This window comes from Pogona vitticeps, chromosome 2, assembly GCF_051106095.1.
Source record: "Pogona vitticeps strain Pit_001003342236 chromosome 2, PviZW2.1, whole genome shotgun sequence".
In the NCBI taxonomy this organism is placed as follows: Eukaryota; Metazoa; Chordata; class Lepidosauria; order Squamata; family Agamidae; genus Pogona; species Pogona vitticeps.
Window position 1 is genome coordinate 214091151 of NC_135784.1, and position 25397 is coordinate 214116547.

At 42.4% G+C, this 25397-nt stretch overlaps 1 protein-coding gene across 4 annotated transcripts in view; it reads left to right on the plus strand.

Annotated features, from left to right (window-relative positions):
• LINGO2 (leucine rich repeat and Ig domain containing 2) overlaps positions 1-25397 on the plus strand; it is an 878998-nt gene that overhangs the window by 185165 nt on the left and 668436 nt on the right. For all 4 annotated transcript variants that reach the window (XM_078384884.1, XM_078384885.1, XM_072992032.2 and 1 more), the window contains exon 2: positions 16307-16403. The gene's annotated coding sequence lies outside the window, so the exon portion shown is untranslated. The remainder of the gene's footprint in view (positions 1-16306; positions 16404-25397) is intronic.

Here is a 25397-nt window from a genome sequence, read left to right on the forward strand (position 1 = left end):
TGTGATGTGTGTCAGAGGCAGGGGAATAACCGTGACAGGACCAAAGCGAAGTTGTGCCCTTTGCCTGTAATTGACACCCCCGTTCAAATGTATAGGAGTGGATATTGTGGGACCTTTGCCCAAGGCCACAAAGAGGGGGAACCGGTTCATTCTCACCATTGTGGACCATGCCACGAGGTACCCCGAAGCCATTCCCTTGACTAACATCGAAACTAACACAGTGGCAGATGCCTTGGTGGGGTATATGTCCAGGATGGGATTTGCCTCAGAAATAATCACAGATTTGGGCACATCGTTTACATCAAAGCTCATGAAACGGTTATGGCAAATCTGTGGAATTAAACACAAGGAAACCACTGCCTATCACCCCGAAAGTAATGGGTTAACGGAGAAGTTCAATGGGACTCTGATGCGCATGATTAGGGCTTACTTGGCAGAGAATCCAAACAATTGGGACCAGAAGCTGCAATCCCTTTTGTTTGCTTACCGATCAGTGCCCCAAGCCAGTACCGGGTTCAGTCCGTTTGAACTTTTGTTTGGGAGAAAAGTAAAAGGTCCACTTGATTTAATCAAACAGAATTGGGAGCAGATCACCCAGGGTGACCCACAAGATGTTGTGACGTATATAGACACTTTAATGAATGACCTAAAGAGAAACCTAGAGCTAGCAGCAGAAAACCTGCAAGCTCAGAAGGTCAGACAGAAAACCTGGTATGACCAGAAAGCCAGGGAGAGGCACTTTAACCCAGGGGAGGAGGTTCTTTGGCTTAGGCCCTGCAAAGAGAACAAACTGCAGCTCAAATGGGCAGGACCATACAGGGTCATTTCCAAGATGTCGGACCTGAACTACCTTATAGAACAGGAGGAACACCAAGCACGGAGGGTGGTACATTTGAATGCCCTGAAACCCTACTACAGAGGGGAACAGAGGGTTTTATTTGCCATAAAAGCAGCTGAGAGTGAGGAAGCTGAATTGCCCTTCTGGGAGGGTAGAGGGGAAGTGAAATACAACCCAGATGAGGTGAAGATCAGTCCTGCACTCACCCAAGACCAGCAGCAAGAACTAAAAGTGCTGCTCACTAAATATCATAAGGTTTTTTCAAATAAGCCGGGGATAGTGAAGGGAGTGATGCATCGGATCCACACAGGGGATGCACCCCCGCAAGCAGTATCCCCGTACCGAGTGACGGGACCCTATAGGGACAAGGTGCGGAAGGAGCTGGACGAGATGCTTAGGGAGAACATAATCGTCCCCTCTTCTAGTCCTTGGTCCTCTCCGATAGTCCTGGTGGACAAGCCTGATGGGAGCATTAGATTTTGTGTAGATTACCGGAAATTAAACCGTGTAACCACTCCTGATGCCTACCCAATGCCCAGGCTAGACAACCTGATTGAAACCATAGGGGGTTGTCGGTTCATTTCATCGTTGGACCTAGTAAAGGGTTACTGGCAATTAAGGATTGATCCCAGGGATCAGGAAAAGACCGCATTTTGCAGCCCTTTCGGTCTATATGAGTTTAGAGTCCTTAGTTTTGGTCTCAGAAATGCACCAGCCACATTCCAAAGGCTGATGGACCAGACCTTAGCAGGGCTCAGTGACTTTACTGTGGCCTACATTGACGATATAGGGATCTTCAGCAATACCTGGGAAGATCACCTGAAACACCTGGAGATAGTGCTGCAGAGGTTAAGTGCAGCAGGGCTAACAGTAAAGGCAAGCAAGTGTCAGCTGGGTAGCCCAGAAATAAAATACTTGGGTCACATAATAGGGGGAGGAGTGATCAAACCCCTAGAGGCCAAGATAGAAGCCGTTCGTGATTGGCCCAGACCCAACGCCAAGAAAAAAGTCAAATCATTTCTTGGGTTGGTGGGCTACTACAGAAAGTTCATCCCGAGGTTTAGCGAGATGGCGACTCCGCTGACTGATCTGACGCGGAAGAAGACTGATGACCGCATCCCGTGGACCAGCGACTGTGAGGAGGCGTTCCAGAGGTTGAAGGAGGTGCTCATCCATTATCCAGTGCTGCGTGCTCCCGACTTCGACCGGGAGTTCATCATCTACACCGATGCGTCTAACAGCGGGGTAGGAGCAGTTCTTTGTCAGGAGGATGAAAATGGTGACCAGCATCCAGTGTCCTACCTGAGTAGGAAACTCCAGAAAGGTGAGAGACATTTGGCAACCGTGGAAAAGGAGTGCCTGGCCATAGTCTACGCGATTCAGAAGGCCAAACCTTACATCTGGGGAAGACATTTTGTTCTGTGCACTGACCACTCACCACTGCGGTGGTTAAAGACAATGAAAACCCATAACAGTAAACTTATGAGGTGGGCTTTAAACCTGCAAGATTTTGACTTTGAAGTGAAGGTGGTCAGAGGGACAATGAACTGTGTTGCTGATGCCTTGTCAAGAAGACCCGACGAGTGAAGACGGCGAAGAAACCATGGACTGTGTATATTGGTGACCAAAAGTTAAATGTACCTGTTTATTGAACAGGCGTGGTTTGTATTAATAAAGGTAACTTAATGTATTGCAAATATTAATGTATAAATGCATAAGTGATATGTTTGACCTAGAGTGAGTAAGTATGGGTTATGGGATTGTATTATAATGTATAACTGTTTATGTGTTTTGATCCTGGTTGTTTTTTTGGAGAAAAGCACTTTAGCTTTTCCCCCGCAAAACAACTTATAAAGGGGGGAGGTGTCACATACAGCACTGATGGTACCTGTCTGTCATGGGTTTGGAGGGAAAGTTCCATCCTATGAGGAGTGGAAGGCGGGACATCAGGGGGGAGGAGCTGTACTGTATATATTTGGGGGAAGTCCTTCGTAAGGGAGCTGACGTGGAGAAGTGGAGTTGGAGTCTGTGGGTCAGACTGGGTACAACTGTTCGTCAGATAGTACATACCTGATAGGTTCAGGTTTCTATCTAGGTAGCCAGAACGGATAAGTTCAGGGTCTGTGCGTTACCTTAAAGTGTTCCGTGGGAACCAATCTGTTGTATGTGTATGATTGGGACTATACCAAGTTCCAGTATCCTATTTACCTGATCCTTTTATTTACCCTGTTTGTTTTTTCAATAAACCTTGTTCTCTTGTTTATTAAAATCCATTCCTGGTCTGGGTGACTTGGTAGAGCGAATGGTTGGTGGCAGCATAACTTCAGGGTGGGATACTCCAGTAGGTCTGGGGTTGCTACATGCACTAAGGTGGGTAAACTTTCCTAGAAGATAGCTGGTTCAGCCCATTGATCTAACAGTGTCAGATCTCACAGGGACAACATTCCAGGACTATTTGGTAAGCAGGAACAAATAGCTGGTCTGGTAAAGAAAGGTTGTTTATTCTTCTGGCTGGCAGGAAAGCTCATCAGGTCAAAGAAATGTCCTTGGCTGTTTGGAATGTGTAGGCTTTCATGTTTTTTAATTACTTATGATAATGAGCTTCAAAGGCCAGGGGTCCTACTTTAATTTTAAATGTGGAGTAAGTAGGTCAGCTGGATACAACCTAGTTCTGATAGACCAAATCAATTCCAGTCTTACTGACATACATTTCATTCAAAATAAGCCAGATCAAAATAAGCCAGATCATGCTCCATCAAAAGATGTCACCAAAGTATACACCGAATCAAATGAGCTGGGTGGTATACCATAGCTTGCTGAAGTTTCATATGTTTTGTTTTCTCTTTTAAAAAGTCTCTGCAAGCCAAGAAAAACTAGTGGTATGATTTTATTCATGTTACAGCTAAAGACAGGTGAGTGCAAAAAATGGAGGAGGCCTAACCACAAAATTATATTGCAGAAAGCTCTCTGAGGCAAGAAATAAAGAGTTTGGATAAGACTTGTGGAATTACTCTGGTGATTTTTGGAATATGTTTAGGAGGGATCTCCAGAGAACACGGCAAGTTGCTAATCAACCTGTGCTGCCCTTGCTATCTGTCTTTAAACATAAAATCAAAGAAAAGCAATACCTAGCCCAAGCTGCGGTTTGGGAGTCTCAGGGTGTCAGAGAACCCCACAAAATGTTGGGTAAAGCTGACAAGACCAATAACTTGGAACAGGTGAGGAGTTTTGTTGGTTGGTTGGTTTTGTTTATGGTTTTGTTTCTGTATGTCCTGCTCTTAAAATATCTCACACACCTTGAAAACCTTATTATGGGTTGCCATGATTGGGTTCTTGTTCTAATTTAAGCAGTTCCTCTTCTTTAATGTGATTAACTACAGGGGACAGGATATCTTTAACAGAACATTTACTATCTTCAGGAGGGGAAGGGTATACAATAACTTCTGTAGATCCAATGGGACCATTAAACATAGGTGAACCAGCCCACATCATAGGCAGTCCCATCTGTATAGTTCTGTCCTTCAGCGCGGTAACATCCCAAATCTCTCCCGATCATTCGGCTTCCTCATTGGGGTGCTCCTTACTGTGCATACAGTCCTACAGCATGGGTGACATGCCCACTCGCCTTTGCGGGGTGTTTCACCAGTGGTGATGGGTTCCAGACGCAGCACCTTCCTCCAAGGACCCTTCCCTCTTGGATGGATATAGACCGTCCATTCTAGTGAGTCTAATTCTCCTAACTGGACTTCTATACCCATTGCTCTGCATTCTCATGAGGGTCTGCTCCCTTTATCACTATCCCTTTCTTCCTTCTTTGGGAATTAAAACACATATGGCCCTTCTTTGTCTTGTCGCTCACTCCCCTTCTCTCTCTCTCCCTCCCCTTTGTCTATCAACTCTTCCGAACCCCAGCTCCTCTTCTTTCCTGCCTTTCCCTCTCCCTCTGTCATCATCAAGAAACCTTCCACTACCGACTGTTCTCTTCCCGCCTTTTTCTCCTCCCCCATCTCAATAGTCTGACCTCCTGCTAAAGACAATTCTTCCACCCTTGCAGGTAAGTTATGTAACATGGTGTTGCTTCCTTCCGCCCGAGATGCTTGAGGGGATGGCTCACTTTCAGGTATGACCGCTTTAATCAGTTCCTCTTCGCGCGCACACACCCGACAAGTGTGCCATCTTCTCTTCATCTGTCTGGATCCAGGGACCCTGTTGAGAGAAATAATCTGCATTAGCATGAGAACATCCCTTCTTATAATGTACCCAGAATGTAAATGGTTGTAAACTCCTGTCTAACCATTGTAGAGGAGCATGATCTGTTACTAACATGAAAGGAGCTCCTAAAAGGTAATATTTTAAGGATTGTACTGTCCACTTAACAGCCAAAGCCTTTTTCTCAGTCACATGTTTTTGCTCTCGAGGCAAGAGCAAAAATGCATGATAGGATATTCTGTTCCATCCTTCATTTGAGCTAGAACTGCTCCTATCCCTCTATCCGAAGCATCAGTTTGTACTATGATAGGTATCTTAAAGTCAGGAGTATAACAGCTAAGTAGTGAATTCTAAATCTCTTTGAGTTGTTCAAAAGAAGCCTGCTCCTGATGTCCCCATACAATTTTCTTCACTGACCTCTTCCTAGTCAGATCGGTAAGAGGAGTTGCTGTCTCTGTGAAATTAGGTATAAATTGATTATTAATACCCAGCTAGTCCTATAAACTGCTGTATCTCCTTTTTAGTTTGAGGCTGAGGCCATTCGAAGACTTTCTGTACTTTGTCACAAATGGGACGGGTTCTACTTTGTTCCACTTGAAATCCCAAAAAATTCACGTCTCTTTCGGCTATTTTACATTTAGCTGGATTTACCCTTAACTGGGTTCTCCTCAGTTCTTTCAACACCTGTCTCAACTATTTTATATGTACCTCCCAGCTATTACTATAAATCAAAATGTCATCAATATATGTGGCAGCATATGCCTAAACTAGTTCTAAGACCTTATCCATAAACCTCTGGAACGTAGCTGCTGCCTCATGTAGTCCAAAGGGCATCTGTGTGAATTGATGTAAACCTCTAGGGGTAACAAACACGGTTTTCTCCTTATCAACTGATCTTAAGGGGATCTGCCAATATCCTTTGGTCAGATCTTAAAATGACAAGAATTTAGCCCGCCCCAGCTGTTCCAGCAAGTCTTCTACTTTAGGCATGGGGTAAGCATCAAACTTTGGCATAGTATTCAGGCACCTGAAGTCTGTGTACAGTCGTAGATTCCCATCAGGTTTTGGGACCACTACCGGGTAACTTTCCCAGGGGCTGTGTGAAGGTTCTATCACTCCTAGGGCTAGCATCTCTTTTACCTCCTGATCTATAGTATCTTTAAGATGGTGTGGCCAATTACATCCTCCAGTCCTCATCACCACTTGAGGGGACATATTTATATGATGTTCTACTAGAGGGGTAGAACCTGGATTGTTGGAGAAGATGTCTGCAAACTTTCTCCAATTCCCTTATCTGTGATACCTGCCCTGCTTCTAATCCTATATCTAACCGAATCTCTGTAGGAGTTAGGTTCCATGTCTGTTTCTGGCCCTAAATCTTTTTCTTCTGTCTCTCCCCTTTCTTTCCATTCTTTTAATAGATTCACATGGAATATACCTCTCCTTTTCTTCTTGTCTGGTAGAGCTATTTCATAATCTACTGATCCTGTCTTATTACCTCATATGGTCCCTGCCATTTCATGAAAAGTTTAGCCCCATATACAGGTAGTAACAACAACACCCTCTGTCCTGGCTCAAAATGGGGTGGTGGTGTTTCACTTTCTGATCATACCTCTGTTTCTGTCATTGTTGGGCACTCTTTAAATTATTTTTGCCATTTCTGTTACCCTGGCTAGATGCTCCCTCATCTCTATTACTTGTCTCATTACTATTTAGGATTCATCCTTACCACATTTCCACTTCTCTTTTACAAGATCTAATATACCTCAAGGGTTCCAGCCATACATCATTTCAAAAGGGGAGAATTCTGTGGATGCTTGTGGCACTTTTCTTATAGCAAAGACCAAAGGGGCCACCAACAGATGCCATCTCCCTGGTCTTTCGATTACGAATTTCCTCAGCATCCTTTTCATGGTCTTATTAAACCTTTCTACTAGTTTGTTTGTTTGAGGGTGGTACACTGTGATATGCACTGGCTTGACTTCTAAGAGGTACCATATTTCTCTGAACATCTGACTCATAATGTTAATTCCTTGGCCTGTTAACACTTCCTTCGGAAAACCTAATTGGGAGAACGCTCATAGCAATTCCCTGGCTAGTACCTTCACGGTGCTGGACCTGAGGGGAATGGCTTCAGGATATCGAGTAGCATAATCTATCAAAACTGAAACGTGTGTGTGTGACCTCCCGCAGACTTCGGTAAGGGTCCTACTATATCCAGCCCTATTCTATTGAAGGGTTGATCCACTAGGGGCATGGGAATTAGGGGTGTTCCTGGTCGTGGCTTATTTTGGGTCATTTTGCATTCTTTACAGGTCTTACAATATTCTTCTATCTCCTTTCCAATACCTGGCCATCAGAATCATTGCAACATATTCAGCACCATTTTTGGGGGTGCCAGATGTCCTGCTAACAGTATGTCGTGAGCTAAGATTATTAATTCCTGTCTCCATTTTTGTTGCACTGCTAGCTGTCTCATCCCATCCTTATACAGCCTATATAGCAATCCTTCCCTCACCTGAAACCCCATGCTTCCCCACTCTCTTGACCCCTCTGGTAACAATTTGTTGAGTGGTATTCCTGTTTTCACAATCGAATCTGTTCTCAAGAGGTTCCTCCTAACAAGTCTGTTTTCTCTGCATTTTCCTCACATTCACCCTGCAGTCCCTCATTTAACTGTATTAGTATAAAGGCCCCCTCCCAGTCATGACCCAACAACCTCTCTTCAGCTAAGCCAGGGATTATTCCCACTTTCAACTGTCCCCGTTCCCACAAAATGTCTATGTCAGCCCACACAGTTTCTTCAAATGTGGCTTCAAATCTCCATGAATGCATCTGACCATCAAGTTCATCCCCAAGCACACCACTTTTAGATCTTGAACCAGAGTCTTCACACAACTAGTGTTTATTAAGGCCCTTTTTGTTTCTCCATTAATGTGAACCTCCACCTCCCATCCTCCTTGTCCCGACCCAAGGACCTGCATTGCTTCCACTTGTTCAACCCAGAAGCAATCGAATCCCAGACACTTGCGCTGATGGTGTCCTTCTAGGTTGCATCTGAAGCACACATCCCTTTTGTATCATTTTCCATGCCATCTGGCTGGAGCTTCCAGGACCCTCATGTCCACTATCACTGGGGGGTCTTACTGGTCTCATTCCTCCAGGTTGAATCTTCTTCCTTGGCCTCCTCTGTATATTCAGGTTGAGCACTCAGCACAGAGCTGGACCCTGTGACGTTCCCGTCACCATCTTGTCTCATCCTCTCGCTCTTTCCTGGAAAGGGGTGGAGCCCTCTCTTCCACAATGTTCTGCATGCAGACAGCCTCTTCTAATGTCTTTGGACAGTTCTTCTGTACCCAGCTTTTTGTATTAGCATTCAAAGTTGCTACTAATTGTTCCATTATGAGAACATCTAATGATCCTTAGTCTTTTCTTCTGGTTTCAACTACCAGATCAAATTAGCTCGCATTCTCTGTGTTAAGGGTCGAGGATGTATCTCTGGTTTGACCCTTAATTCTCGGAATCACCTACAATAAGCTTCTGATTAAGTGTATGTAAGATGGCTGACTTAATTGTTTCATATTGGGCTGCCTCTTTGGGCATTAAAGTATCGACCGCTTCTTGTAGAATCTCCATGAGGCAAGGTGTAAGTATGAGGGTCCAATGTCCCTTTGGCCCCATCCCACTGCAGTGGCCACCCTCTCGAAGGTGTGCAAGTAGACCTCAGGGTCATCTTCTGTCCCCATCTTCTGGATATGAATAGGTGCTGGTCCCGCTACCCAAGAGTTTCTAGTGATTCCTCCCGACTATGGTATCTTTACGTTCCCATTCCCTTCATCTTTCTTTAGCAATTGCCACATCAATACTTTATGTTGTTTGGCTAACATCTCCATTAATTTCTCTTTTCTTTCCATCATGAATTGCAACCATGTTCTTTCCCTGTCTCCAATTCATCAAGTACAACTATTATCAGCATGAGAAGGATCAGGTTGCTCCTGCCATTTTTTGAATTTTGGAAAATTCTTGTCAAAATCAAACAAAAAATGAATGAAGTTTACATTCATCTGAAGTTTCTACTTGCTAAATCAGCTGGGCTAAGAATTGGGAGTGGGAGGAAGGCGGGGCGGTGGAGGCAGCGGTAGCCCAGCACCGGGAGGCTTGACCTGGCTGTGTTTCTTTGGCCGCTCACCCCCGGCCACAGCGGACACAGTAGTCGCCCAGCACCGGGAAGCTTGAGCTGGCTGGGTTTCTTCAGTTGCTCACCTCTAGCTTGCTTCTTGCTTGCTCCTCGCTGCCCGCCACAATTTGAATTTCCCGCCATCGGCCCATGGAGGATGGCGCGGAGCAAGTGGAAAGCAAGCTGGGAGGCAAGCAGCCGAAGCACCCCCACCAGGCTCAAGCCTCCCGCCGCCGGCAGTCACAGCAGCAGTGGAAGCCAAGGAGGCTGAGGAGGCTGAGGACTGGTAAGGTGCTGCTTTTCCCTTTTTAAAAAACTGTTCTGGATGGGTTTTGGAGGGTGGGTTTGGACTGGGGGGTTTATGTTTCTGTGCTGTGTTGTTTTGTTTTTGGATTATTAATGTTTTTGCAATCCCAGCGTGGGACTTGCTTTGTTTATTTTTATTTTTGGTATTTTTTTTAAATGCTGGAACGGATTAACCCCGTTCCCATACATTTCAATGGGAAATGGTGCTTCGACTTACAAACATTTTGACTTACGAACACCATTCCAATACAGATTAAGTTCGTAAATCGAGGTTCCACTGTAATCTGTTAGAGATTGTGGCAGTGGCTTTAACTGTGCAGCCTCACTTTGTGGACCCCAAAGCTCTCTGTGGGCAAGGGGGCATCCAAGGGGCCCATGAGGTTGGTCATCACCATGTGAGGTGAACATGGGGTACTTTAGAGGTATTGGAATACATGGTTGTTTAAGCTGATAGGAGTTGTATTCCAACACCTCTGGAGAGCATCAAATTGGAGGGGGCAGCTCTAGCCCAATTCAAAGTACACTTTTTCATTCCAGTTATATACTTCCAGCTGGGGAGTTGAGCAGCCACTATAGTCATATAATAAATATAAAACCCTTCCTTACACTAGTATGCTGTCTGTATAGCTCAGTGAGCTAGGCATCTGGCTGCAGAGCCAGAGGTTGAAAGTTCAATTCCCCACTGTGCTTCCTGCAAGTAGAACCAGCCTGTGTGGTCTTGGGCAAGCTACACAATTGGAAGTTGCTCCCAGTAGAAGGGAGAGGTAATCCACTTCTGAGTATTCTCTACCTGGAAAACCCTGAAAAGAGTCACTATAAATGAGAATTGACTTGACAGCAAAAGATAGTCGTGATGATTATGATACTTGTTTTGCAGTAGCAGCAATAATATTTAGATTTACAATGTTATTTCATTCGTGTGCAGTGCTGGCATGCCAACAACAGAATGTCCTTAGTGTCAGCTGTTGAATTGGCTAGGTTGCACACAAATCTCAGTAGCACACAAATCCTTAAAAGTAGAATGCACTATATCAATTATTGTTTCTCTTCCTGTACCTTCCCGGTGGAGAATGTGCAGAACCCTGACATCATCCTGACAGGTTGTTCTCCTCTTCCAGCAGAGTGAATGTGATGCTATATAGATCTTTTGCAGATGCTCCAAATAGAGCCTTCTTTGCATTCATCTGTTTCTTGTCCCAGTTTAATCGCTCAAGGCACACAACTAGCAGCCAGTCAAGCTGTGCATGGGGATGAATGCATATTGGCTAATCCTGCCCATGATTCTGACCTTCTCTTATCATTGAGAGAGACTACTATACTGGAAACAACCTTCATCCTCTCTGACAACTTTCTTCCCTTAATGTCCAATATAACCACACAGTGCTGCATGTTGTAGAAAAATATTTTCAGTTCTTCAAAAAAGACCCGTTCGGTTTATGAATTTGAGATATTTGTGGTTCTGTATCCATGAGTCAAAATGCCATGAAATGGCCCAATATTGCTGCACAATATTGCTGGGGCCCTGTCGGTCAGGAGAGGGTGCATCCTGAAAAGTCACGAACTGGGGTGATGGTGGAAAGTGGTCCACTTCCTCTTGTAATGAAGGTTCTGAAGGCATTACCGGTGGGGGAAGAATCTCTAATGATTCTGTAAGAACAAATTTTTGTGGCTGTGGTGGGGCTGGGCCTACTACAGATGGGATCTCTTTAAGAGCTGTTAAGGCTTCAGTTTTACGAAGATAATGGAGATCATGTAGCAAGGCCCCCCTTTCAGGGTGCCCAAAGCCCTCGTATGGGTTGTTAATATCCTAAGGTTTATGTGGTATATGAACCATATAGATTCCCCTTTCTTACATGGATATTTGTCAGGGTTCTTCCAACTGGAGGTGAAGCATCCTGCATATTTAAGATGCCCCTCATCTATTTTCCCGGGCATACTACGACACCATCCCAGTAATACATCTGTGGTTGCAGCATCTAAGCTGTCTGCCAGTAGCCAGAGGGAGGACAAAGAGAGATTCCAGGTCATTCTTTGGTACACAAATGAATGAATTGCGATTTCATCAACCCCTGCTGAGGATCTCCCATGGCTGCCCAATGTCTCAAAATGCATCCAAGAGGCCTCCCCCTATGAGGATGTGGCTGAATGGCATACAAAGGCATGCCACGTAATTCCCATCTGCCTAGCACTGGCACACTATTAAAAATCAGGCAATAGACTTAAGATACATACACTCTCACACTCCTCCGTTCCTGGCATACTTGTTGTCACCCTTGGCCATCATGAGCAGAATGCTTCAGAGACAGGAATGGGGCGTCTCCACCAGGAAGGGATTAGTTCCCAGTCAGCCAGCCTCCCCCAACCCAAGCACCCAAAGGAGCAGTTACCAGGGCACACCAAGCAGAGATTCCCAGTGTGGGAAGGCCAGATCCTCCCGTTGTGGAAAAAAAGTTCACTGGAGAAGAGCCGGCCAATGCACCTGCTGTTAGCCTTGATTTTAAGGCTTTTTGGAAATGTGAGCTAATCTCGGGCATAAGATTGGACACAGACGAGCAAGCTGTGATACAACACATTTTTATTGAGAAAACAAAGTATGCCAAAACAGACAGCTGGGGCTCCTCTCATAAAGAGTGAGAAGGCCCCAAAAATACATTGGTCAGATTCATATCTACTGTTTACAAATAGGGAAATAAAACCATGCTTGAGCCTAATCTACAACAAGTTTGATCCTTGCCTTAATAGGTGCTGAGGCTGTGATCCAGTGACCTATTAGTTCTTGACAGGGCATGGGGAGAGATGGAGTCCCCCCCTCTCATTGTCCTTCTAATTTCCAGACATCTTGGCACTCCAGATGTGTATTTCTTATCTCTACGTTCATGTTGCTCTTCCTGAAGACTGAAGCTCTGTTGTTTTGTAAATGGGCCTCTCTACACCTCCAATGCCACATCTTGTAACATCCCAATACATTTGGAGGTCCTGTAGGCCTTACCATGTTTCTAGGAGTCTACGTCAGCTGAAGTTCGCTACATTTGGCCTGAGGAATCTGTTTCTATATGTGTGCTACATTATTATATTACCAAGGCCAAAGTCATCCATACTATGTAAAAGATGAAAAAGGAAAAAAGACTGAAAGAGGAGAAATCAACTCATTTGAAGTTGTGGTCTTGGAGGAGCCTTGCGGATACCACAGGCCACTTAGAAAAGCAGATCAGTGGGTGTTCAAGGCTGATAAAAAAAGAGACAACCTTGCTGGGAAAACGTGGTGAGAGAGAAGGAAGAGATAAATGCCTAACGTGAGACAAATTGACACATTAAAGGAAGCTACAGCTGTTAGTTTGCAAGCCCTGGGCAGATCGCTCAGGAAGGGAGGGGGCAGTAGGAGGAGAGAATGACCTAACATGAGACCCAATAAGGAAAGCCAGTGCTGTTGGTTTGCAAGATCTAAGCAAAGCAGTTAATGATAGGTTTGATTCCTGGTATTTCCAGTTAAATGGATCAGGTAAAAGGCCATAAGAAAAAAGGTCTCTCTCTCTCTCTCTCTCTCTCTCTTACTGAGATCTTACAGAGCATCTGCCAATCAGTTTATGAAAGAGCATAATAAGTCAAGAGACTGGTGGGTGTCAAGCTTTGGCATGCCATGTGTTTCAGATTTCAGCTCCATGAAACCTCAAGCTAGCCACTCATGCTGGGCCAAATTTAGTGCTAAAAGTTTTATGTTTTTGTTTGAGAGTGCCTCCATTTATTCATTTTCTAATTTTATTTTTGAAGTGCCTCTTCAAAAAATGCCCCAGCTCATATCTTGGAATTTCAGGATAAAAGGAGCGGATGTGTTACATTCCCTTTCATCAAGACTTCTGTGTGCGGAGGTTTTAAGCCCTCACATCCCTACTCAGCAAGTGTTGAGGCAGAAATGGCATCTCTACTCAACTCCTCATGGGGCGGGGGCAGTAACAAGCCCCAACCCCACAGCCTTGCAGGCTCAGCATGGAGATAGAGGCAGCATTATCTGAGAGCTACTTTATCAGAGGTATCTGAAGTATGGTAGATAATAGTTCAGGAATACACACAACCAGGGCTATACTTAAGGAATGTTATATATTTTATATAAAATATTAGGTGCAAAGCAGACCCAGCTTACAGTGAGAACAGGACCTCAGTTCTGTTGGCACAGAATAGCATCTGAAATTGCAACTACTGATGAATTCAGACAGAAAGGAAAAATTCCTCTTTTACTCCACTAATATAGACAATGAAACAATTCACTGCAATTACAGGCTAACAGCTGATTTCTGCAGAAATGCTCACTCATTGGAGTGGTCTGCCTGCAGGCCAGGATGTAATATCCAAGCTTCAAACTTTTGCTAGCATCTAGGAGTTCCTTGATTCCTCCCCCCCCCCCCCCCCGGTTAATGGAAAAGCATTTTGTATTAGTTTGTCATGTAGGCTTCCTCCATTAAGAGTTACACTGCAGCAATTCAGGTAAATAGACCTATGTTTTTACTACAGTGGGGTCTTGACTTGAGAACTTAATCCGTATTGGAAGGCGGTTCTCAAGTCAAAAAGTCTGTAAGTCAAGTCTCCATTGACCTACAGTGCATTGAAAACCGATTAATCCCATAACAGGCCATTTTTGTTCCATTTTGGTTTTTTTCTGGTCTGTAAGTCAAATCTCAGTCTGCAAGTCAAACCTAAATTTTGCAGCCAGAGAAGTCTGTAACTCAAAAAGTCTGTAAGTCAAGCCGTCTGTAAGTCAAGGGTCCACTGTATGATGAAAGCTGATGTATTATTATTGAAAACAACTCTGAAATGTTCAGGTATCAGGTGATTCAAATAAGTTAAAGGGCTTGGAACTTATCCTAGGACATGCCTCCTTTGATTATGGGTAAAGGTAAAGATTCCCCTTGACATTTTTTAGTCCAGTCATGTCTGACTCTAGGGGGCGGTGCTCATCCCGTTTTTCAAGGCATAGAGCCAGCGCTTCTCCGAATACAGTTTCTGTCGTCACGTGGCTAGCGTGACTAGGGAGCGCCATTTTAGCTTCCCACCGAGGTGGTATCTATTTATCTACTCGCATTTACATGCTTTCTAACTGCTAGGTTGGCGAAGAGCTGGGACAAAGCGACGGGAGTGCACTCTGTCACATGGATTCGATCTTACGACTGCTGGTCTTCTGACCCTGCAGCACAGGCTTCTGCAGTTTAGCCCACAGCGCCACCATATCCCTTTCCTTTCATTATAGCCTCCTGGATAACTCATTTTAAAGCCCTACTCCAAGTTCTTTCACAATTACAAACATGGTAGGTGTGGTTTGGGTTTGGGTATGCTGAACCTGAATAGAAAATAGGTCCTGTTTTGTTTTGCTTCTTCCTGTTCCAGTAAGTTTACACTTACGATGGTATTTATTGCATTTTTTTTATATAGGTTAGGTGTAAGGATAGGGGATGGGATATGCGATTGAAGAGGGGTTGTAAATCAACATGAACATTTTACAATATTCATTCTTATCTATTACATTTCAAAGATACACGTTTCCAGTGTAACTAATTTATAATACATATTCTATTTCTAAATTAATCTTAGGCTTTCAAATATAAAATATTAATTTGCATTCTGTTTCTAAGCCAATCATAGAATTTATGCCAAAAATCTTCATACTTTATCTTTGTTTTTTAATGTCCCATCTGGTTTTAGAGACAATGCCTCCACTGGCGTTATCCAACATGGTATTTTGACATACATCTGTCTTTGAATTTTGGTCCAAGATGATAATAAAGATTTTCTCAAAATGTGATTATTCAATTGTTTAAAATCGTCCACTCTACTGTACCAAAGAAAGGTATGCCACCTCCATTCCAAATCATGACTTTCCAATTTTAACAGTATTCATTTTTCCAATAAAATCTGATCTTTAATCCACGTTAATGAGACAGCCCTATATTATAGCAGCCAATTTGGAAGACCCATTCCTCCTCTCTGTTTCCTGTCCTGAAGTGACTTTAATTTTATCCTTGGTTTCTTTCCTTGCCAAACAAACTTAGATATACTTTGATCAAGTTCTTTAAATATTGATTGTTTCAGAATCACTGGAATGTTTTGGAATAAGAAAATCAACTTTGGTAAAATATTCATTTTGACTCTTGTAATTCTGCCCATAATTATTAATTGTAGATTTCCCCATCTAGTGAAGTCTTTCCTTATTTCTTCCATCAATTTCAGATAATTATCTTTCATTAAGGTACTTGATGGGTTTTTTAAAAGTTTATTCCAATATACTTTACTTTCTTTCCCTCCTGGAAATTTGTAAAATTCAAGAGGCTGTCTATTTCTTTACATTACATGTTTTTAGATAAAATTTTTGTCTTCCTGTGATTTATTTTCAGACACGCCATTTCTCCAAACTCTTTTAATTCTTTCATAATAATATTAATTGAAATTTTGTTGCAACAGATAAGACATAAGACATAAGACATAAGAAATTTATTTGTCATTGCGCTCACAAGTGGGTGCAACGAAATGAGATAAGAATCTCTGATTAAATTAAAGGGCTTAAAATTAGAGGTGAGTCATTTAAAGTACAAGCCTTCACAGATGATTTACTTGTAGTGGTAGAAGATCCACAAGACTTAACTAAGGCATGATGCTATTGCATTTTTAATGGTCATATTCCTGCTGTCTTCTAGTTTGATGGCTTACTGACATTAAGATCTACAGCAATTATGGTTTTATTTGTTCATTTGTGTGTATGAATCTTTCAAGGTTTCTTTGTTTCCTAACAGGAAATCCTTTTGGAGAACAGTAGAAGAAAGAGAATTGTGCATTTGGTGGATCTCGTAGCATTCTTCACACCGTGGATGAAGACTATTTTGATTGGCGGTAAGCTCACAAGGCATTGGGATACTGTTTCATTCAAAAACTTTGGAGCAGTTCTAAAAGCAGTGCAAAGATGCAGTGACGCCATAGTGGCATATGTGGGAGCCAATTCTAAAAATCTGAAGCCCTTTCATCAAATTTTACCTGACACTATCTGTTTGTGCAAAAATAATAATAATTTGCATGCTTCTGAAATGGGGTAAACAACTGACAGAACACTGCTCTCTCAGATGCAATTCCATAGAAATTCATGTCTGTTTCTTGTTTGTTCCTTAGAACTCCCATCTCTTTCAGCATGTTTGACCTTGGGGTAGAGACTTTATTTTCAGAACTTGTAGCTCCTTGATGTAAACACGCATGATAAATGTCTCATCTTACAAGGAATTTAGGGATGAAAATAAAACTCTGTTATCTAAAAGCTTGTTTTTTGTTCAGGGGCTTTCATTTTTCAGTGGCAGCTTAAGGGTGGTTTCTAAAGCTGCACTTCAGAGATATCTGTTGTAAAATAAAATGGGGAAAAAAAACAACAGAAATTGGTATGCTATGTATGTGGGGACTATCTATTATCTATTCCCCATCAAGGCTGTAAATGTTTAAACCTTATCCTGAAAGGATGACAAATTAACCAAGCTATTCAGACCATGCACATATTTATCAAGCACCTTGCTTTCTGTGGGTCAGGTATGCATTCAGTGATTCTTTTTTAATATCTCAGCAGCCCAAAATTATCTTGTTATTTTTCCACCATCCTCAACAGAGTGCACCTTTAAGATCAGCTGCTTTGTAATTATTTTCAATATAGACACATATGTAGCCTTATGGAACTAAAGGACAATCCGTGGAAACATTTAAAGAGTGGCACTTCCTTTTGAGCAGCCCCCAAATCAGTGCTGACTTCTGGACATATTTCATTGTGAATTGAGTTCCACAATGATTCAGGTGTGTAGAGGATTTAATCACCGTCCACTTTCACTTCTCACAGTGCTTCTCAGTAAAAGCCATGGAGAACTAGAAAGACTATTGTCTGAGATCCATCTTCCCCACCCCATCTGATATGTTTCAGAATATATTTTTTTTCAGAGCAACAAGTACAATTTCCCCTCACATTGCTCAGGCAAATGGGATTCTGAATGTACCAAAAAAAAGCATTGCGCTTGTGGGCACTTCTTATTCAAGAATCATGTGGAATCATGAGTCAATACTTTAAAGTAAATTCCCTTGATTCTGTGAGCCCACTCTAGTTGGGGCTGCTACTTGGATGCAAGCCAGGTGTTTGACATTATAGGACTGAGGGCTGTGTAATACAGAAAGAAGAGGAAGGAAACTGGGGTTTATTCCTTTTATCTTTGGGTGATTTGCCTCTTTGTCTCTTGGAACAACAGTGACAGACATGTGATTGTGAGATTCTTGGTATAAATCTACTGCTGTGAGTGCAAGATGTAAATCCCTCTTCCAGTCACTACTGGATAGCTCAGTGGTTTAGGTATCTGGCTCAGGAGCCAGAGGTTGGGAGTTTGATTCCCCACTGCGCCTCCTTGACAAAGGCTGGACTTGATGATCCATAGGGTCCCTTTCAGCTCCATAGTTTCAAGATGGTGACAATGGTGACTTGAAGAGTACATAAAATCGGTCAAAATGTCCTCTGCTTCTGGGCACATCTCTGTTGTGATTTTAAATGTACTGCTGCGAAGGTGCAGCTTGAGTGCTTACTCCAGTGTTTGGTGTCTCTACATGAATTCCAATGCCTTGTTAAAGTCGATATGCCCATGCACCACTATACACATAGAAACACACCTTATAGACATATAACTTGGTCACATTTTTCCAATAACTGGGGGCACTGGAGGCAGAAAGTACATAATAAAGATAACCATAGAACTCTCGCTGTCAAAGTCTTGAAGAGTACAGACTGGTCAATTGTCCTTGTATGTTAAACATGAATGAATGAATGAATGAATGAATGAATGAATGAATGAATGAATGAATGAACTCTTGCAAACAGCTGGGATTTTGGCTGTACCACAGCTGCTAGTAAAATAGGGTCAGTTTGCTGCTAATGGAATGCCTGTCAACAGCTCTGTGCAGTTACTTGAACCGTTGGCTGCAGAAGCAAAGCTACCCCCTTTCTACTCTTGTCTGTGCCCTCATGGATCTGAATTGTGTTGTTGGCTGCTAATACATCTTAGTTAAATGCCTGGGGGGAAGGGTGGAGGACAATCCCCCTGGGAATTGAATCTATGCATCTCAGTAAATGTTGAAGATCATTGACACTTATATCCACATATATGTCGGAGTGGGGAGAGTAGATTTTGCATTTTGCCTGTTGAAGGGCCATTGATAATGTGTGTTTTTTTGGGGGGGGTTGTATTGGTAGGAAAATAAGACAATTTTTGTGTTTCAGAGGTCTGTTTAAATGTTAGCTCGACATTCTTGGATCTGCAAATCTCTTCCCTTGTGGGTGAATCCAAAGGCAACGCTAAGTCAGGATTGATGGGAGAGCCTTCCTCCAAAAATCCAATTTGTAACATAACTGGGGAAACCAGATGAATTTTCTGGATGCCTTTGGTCAGGCTTCTATCGTGCACTTTCAGCAGCAAATTGTGGCAAGTTAAGCAGTCAGAGTTGCCATTTCCCAATGCACACCGCGTCTTGGGCTTTGTGCATGATAAGAAATATCTGTGCTTACTTCTTAACTTATGGCAATTCACTGCTGAAAGTTATGCTGCTGAAGTTACACAGGGGATGAGTGGGAGTTACAAATAGGATTCCAGGCTGCATGTCTGAAAACTCATCCAGATTTTCCTCAACCAAATATAGATAAGACTTTTGTTCTTTTTGTGCACTTATTGACATTAGTCATCAGAGGTTGACAGGAAGCCCCAAGTCATTTTGACTTTATGTTTTTGGACAAACATCTGATTCTAGACACTCACATAAGCCAGTATCCTATTGAGCTTCCACAAAGCAGAAGGCCCCACTAGTATAGCAATGGCACCACTTGCACTGACTTTGCTGTTGCACAGCTGGTGATTTCCATGAAGAAAATCCACCGTCTGCTAACACTAAAGCAATACTTGTGTAAGTAGTTGTACTGCACTGGTGGGACTTTCATTTCAGGGGAAAATAATTTACTTATAAATAATTCTGTTGCATATTTCAGCAAGAGAGGGGAAAAATGCTACACTAGTATTCTCATTCATCTTAAGAACTACTCCATGACGTGAGATAAGCTGATTGAGATTTGCCCAATGCTACTCACCCAGTGAGTTGCATGCCTGGGCTGAGGATGGAGTTGAGCTTGGTAAGCTCAGATAGACCCTTTGTTCCCAAGCTCTCTGTATTGCTCACTGCAAATTTCTCTTTAATGTTCTGGATACAGGAGGTAATATTATGAATTGAATCCATGGAGTGCTCAGCTATTAATCTCTGGAAAGAATCCAATTAAAAAAAAGATTAAAAATATTCTCTGCAGTGTAGTTATAAAATTCAGTTCTGCACTGTCTCTGCATTCCCCTTTGTGGCAGTTATGTCAGCAGGAAGTATGAGATATACTGTCACTTGTAATAACTAACCTCCATGGGAAGGTGCTTATGTGCCACTTGTCCCAAGGAGGTTCAGTGCTAACTTAAGGAAAGAAACATTAGGTACAAATTAAATTCTTGAAGGCTTTTCCTGGAATAGTTATTGGAGAAAAAAAGCTGCATTGCCTTGAAAGGCAACCTCAAGGAACTGTGGAAGGATGTGTAAGTTACAGTAGGCTAATGCTCTTCATATTTACAATGTTGAGTCAGAAAGCTGCCATTACACTTTCTTCATCTTCTGTAAGTTATCCAGACATTGATTAAGTTGGGTGGCATATATTAAGGAAGTTGAGGCAGCTGAATAAATTGAGTGCTTTAGTTCAGTGAACTCCAAACTACACAGTCACTTTTTGATGACATCAGACAAATATAAATTCTTTCTACTATACTTCTTCTTCTCTAGAAAGGCTTCAGACTTTGAAGATTCAAAATATATTCTGTGATACAATATGCATTTTTTAACCACCTGTGATCCTAGTATTTCTTGATTTTATGAGATATTCCAGTGGTTCCCAAACTTTTTTGACTTGTGGCACCCTTAACGTACTGGCCACTAGCTCCCCGTTTCAATAGGGCTGCTGTATCCATGGGACCAGTACCTGCAGTTTTACTTATTCACTGCCTGACCAATAAATAAATAAATAAATAAATAAATAAATAAATAAATAAATAAATAAATAAATAAATAAATAAATAAATAACAACAACAACAACAACAACAACAACACAAGAATATACCTTCCCAAGGTGTATTACCATAACTGGCCACTGGATGGAAACAGAGAACGTGCTATATACAGGTGGCTTGATGGAACTCACTCATGGCTTGACTTCTCTGAGGGAAGCACCTTCTGCAAAAAATGGAGAAGCCACATTTTTTGCAAGGGGGAGCCAGGGAAGCCTCCCTTGCTAACAGGAGAGCAGAAAACGCAATCCTTTGGAAAGAGGCCTCTGCACCATGCATGAACAGCAGAGAAACTGTTAAGTAAGTGATGTACAATACTTGGGGGGGGGGGAGAAGGATGAGAGGATTCTGTGGCACCCCTGGTTTGATTTCCTGACATCCTTTGTATCCATGGCACACAGTTTGATAACCACTGAGGTGTCCCGTGCTTTAAAAAAAAAATCATCACTTCAGTCATCTGATAGGAAGAAGGTAATAGGTTCTCAATGTAATAAATCTGAAATACAGTAATAGCTTCTTTATTCAAATTTTGCAGAACATTTTCACTGAGGATGAAAAACTTATATCAGGGAACTAGGAGTGTGGAGGAGTTTGTTTTCACTCATATACCTTCAAAATCTGTTCTACAGAGTTTGAATGTCATTCATTCAATGATATGTTCCCTCAGCAAATAAAGAATTTACTGTTGGAATTGATCTAGTAACCTGTCAGATCCTTTTAAAGTCTTCTCTTTTTTGCTGTTGTTTACTTCCTATTAGATGTAAAAATGTTTCCTGTCACACATGACAAGACAATGTTCTCATATGTACTGTATCTGCTGTGTGAGTGTAACTCAGTGCACATGTAACCTCTGTACTCCTAAGGTAACATAAAACTGATACACATTAACAATTATTTTTCATTTCTGAACTGATTCAGTTTCACAGACACAGTTGTTTCATTTCTTTTGCTTACAAGGAGAGAGCGATAACAAACAGTGTTTCCTGTAACTATGAGTGAGACACTGAAGTCAAGATTTCAGGAGTTTGTACATGATCATCCTGTCCTGTCTTGTGAGAGATACAGATGTTGACATCCAAAAGGCACTGAACAGGTCATTCTGAAACTCAGGGGCCAAGCTGAGTCCTTGAAGCTTTATAGAGGTTACAGACTTACCCATCTGTCTTTGTACACACACATACACTTTCAACATTATGCGTCCTACAGTTGGTGCTGCCTTTCTATGCCTCTTGGAGGGGCCTGCAGCATGTGTCTTCACTAGAGATGGGGTTATTCATATACAAATACGAATACCCCTGCACAGGTGGACATATTGAGGGTCCGACCCCCTGGGGCTGAGCCATCCATTCACCCATCTGCTGCTGCTGTCTGCATGCTCCCTTCCATTCGCTCTGGAGCTCACAGTTGACTAACCACTCATCAGCCTGGCAGGGAGGCTTGTCTTCCGTCCGTCCTGCCAAGAGTAGCTAGTCGACCCTCGTTATGTCCAGCTGTTTGGGGGGTATTCATATACGAATACCCCCAGAGGTGTACGAATACCCCCATCTCTAGTCTTCATTTTCTTGCTCCCTGCTCCTGACCTGTCCATCTGGCCTTTGGGTGGGCAAAAGGTTGTCCTCTTGATGGTTTTGGACCATTCTTCCTTTGAGTTATAGCCAACCTGGCCTACAGTGAGGAGTACGGGCAACTGCATCAAGGTGCACATATGTTTACTATTTGTCTTCCACGGCAATGCAGTACAGTGGTGCCTCGCAAGACAAATGCCTCGCAGGACAAAAAACTTGCAAGACAAATGGTTTTTGGCAATGGGGCTGATGACTCGCAAGACAAATGTTCCTATAGCCATGCTTCGCAAGAAGAATGTTTTCCGTTTTTTGTTCCTGCCTCATGTTTGCTGATTTTTAAATGTTTTTCTATGATGTTTAAAAAGTTTTTTGATTGAAATTTTTGAAATCTGCACAATATGTATGGCTTTAAAGAGCACTTAATAAACCCTTTGTAAACCAAATTAGACTTTGTTCTGACTTTTTTTGCCCATAGGAACGCATTAATTAGATTTCAGTGCATTCCTATGGGAAAACGTGTTTCACAAGATGAATTTTTCGCAAGGCAACATTAACCGTGGAACGAATTAAATTCATCTTGCAAGGCACCACTGTACAGTTATTCTTCCCACTGAAATTTGTTTTTAATGAAAAGTAACTGGAAAGCTGACAACAAGGAAACGGATTACTAGCAAAAGAGAGGGATTGCTTAATTTTCCCCCAAAATTGCACATCCTGTATAATGTCCCATTTTACCTACAAGGTTTAAAAATATGGAAGAGTCTATCTGTTACCAGTAGTTTGACACACACATGTGAAGTAGAAGTTTCTTTTTAACAAGGAAAGCAATCTTTTTGCTGATATAATTTTTTCCAAAGGTGATGCCATTACTTAAATAGTAGCTTTAGTAGTATAAACTGTGTGTTGTGAAATAGCAGTTCTCATCTTTAATGAAGTACGTGCCGTGCTCTGCTGCAAAAGGGTACGGGAAGCCTGTTCCTTTGTTCCTTGAGAAATGAAGCTCTCTGGCTAGTAATTTATGAGAGTAGACAAAAAAGCATGTAGCTTGCTGTGCAGAAGCAGAAAACTGCTTAACAAGCAACAAAACATGGAGCTAAAACAGCAGCAAGACAATACAAGTTGTCTGCTGGTAACTGGAAAAGAAACAGCGAATTAAGAGCTGTGTGTTTTTCCATAGCTATCTTCTTAATTTTATTAGATTTCACTGCTGGGGTTCTTTGTATGAGCTGTTGTTGTATTTGAAAATATAATTAGTCTTATTTTGCACATATAGCACTTTTTCAGAATACAAGTATAACCCATTCTCCACCTTGAACACAACCCACATCATTTGAAAAGTAGTTTAAGAACAGAAGAGAAATCAGTGATTTATAACTAGGGCCAGAACACCATCCTTCATTTCCACATTGTATGGGTTAGAGATGAGGGGGAAATATGCTTGTTTCCCATGTTAACATGAGTGACTTAGTCACACTTCGAAAAATAATACCCAAACCAAAATGCTGTCAAACTGCTATCTTTACATGTCTCTGAATTCTGTGTTTAAATCATATAACAAAACTATGTAAAACAGTATATATATTTACACAAAATTGTATCAAACCGTGTTTCATATACATTTTTGGTCAGTGTGGACAATAATACAAATATTAGTAAAAATAACATACACAATCATAATTTAGTAGGGACTTTGCTTGCAGAAGGGGATGTATTAGGGACATAGTAAACCACTAGAGGACTGGATAGGGTCACCATAAGTCAGAATCAACTTGATGATTATCATCATCATCATCATCATCATGAGAACTATGCACGGACCGGTGTAAGCTTTTTTGTAGAAATTTCTATGGGAGTAGCCATTGCTACTCTGTTACAGCCAAACTGATAAGTGGTGATAAAGTAAGGGTGTAATGATCATTAGGTATCCTTCAGTCTCGAAAGACTATGGTAACGTGCTCTGTATGGAGGACTTAGAACAGCGTCTAGTGTGGCTGAGGAGGCCAATTTGAGAGTGACAATCCTTTCCACACTGAAGACAAATCCAATCTGTCCCCTATCCAGCTCCCTGATTTTGCTGCTTTTGAGACTTCCTCTTTGTCTCGGCTTGCTGGACGAGTGTCTCTTCAAAATGGGAGAGGCCATGATGCACCGCCTGCCTCCAGGCTGAACACTCAGATGTCAAAGTTTCCCATCTGTTGAGGTCCATTCCTAAGGCTTTCAAATCCCGCTTGCAGATGTCCTTGTATCGCAACTGTGGTCTCCATCTGGGGCAATTTCCCTGCACTAATTCTCCATACAGGAGATTCATTGGAATCTGACCATCAGCAATTCTCACGATATGCCCAACCCAATGTAGATGTCGCTGTTTCAGTAATGTATATGTGCTAAAAATTCCAGCTCGTTCTAGGACTACTCTATTTGGAACTTTGTCTTGCCAGGTGATACCAAAAATGCATCGGAGGCAACGCATATGGAAGGTGTTCAACTTCCTCTCCCGCCGTGCACAAAGGGTCCAGGACTCACTGCAGTACAGGAGTGTGCTCAGGACACAGGCTCTATAGACTTGGATCTTGGTATGTGCCGTCAGCTTCTTATTGAGCCATACTCTCTTTGTGAGTCTTAAGAACATGGTAGCTGCTTTCCCGATGCGTTTATCCAGCTCAACATCTAGAGAAAGAGTGTCAGAGATCGTTGAACCGAAGTACACAAAGTTATGAACAACTTCCAATTCTTGTGTGGAGATGGTAATAGAGGGAGGTGAGTCCACGCCCTGGCCCATGACTTGTGTTTTCTTCAGGCTGATTGTTAGTCCAAAGTCTTGTCAGGCCTTGCTAAAACGATTCATGACTTGTTGGAGGTCTTCAGCAGAGTGGGCAACAATGGCTGCATCATCTGCGAAGAGGAAGTCCCGTATGCATTTCAGTTGGACTTTGGTCCTCGCTCTCAATCTAGAGAGATTAAAGAGCTTTCCGTCTGATCTAGTCCAGAGATAGACACCTTCTGTTGCAGTTCCAAAGGTGTGCTTCAGCATGACAGCAAAAAAGATCCCAAAAAGTGTTGGTGCGAGGACACAGCCCTGTTTCACTCTGCTTCGGATGTCAAAGGGATCTGATGTTGATCCATCAAATACTACAGTGCCCTTCATTTCCTCATGAAAGCACCTGAT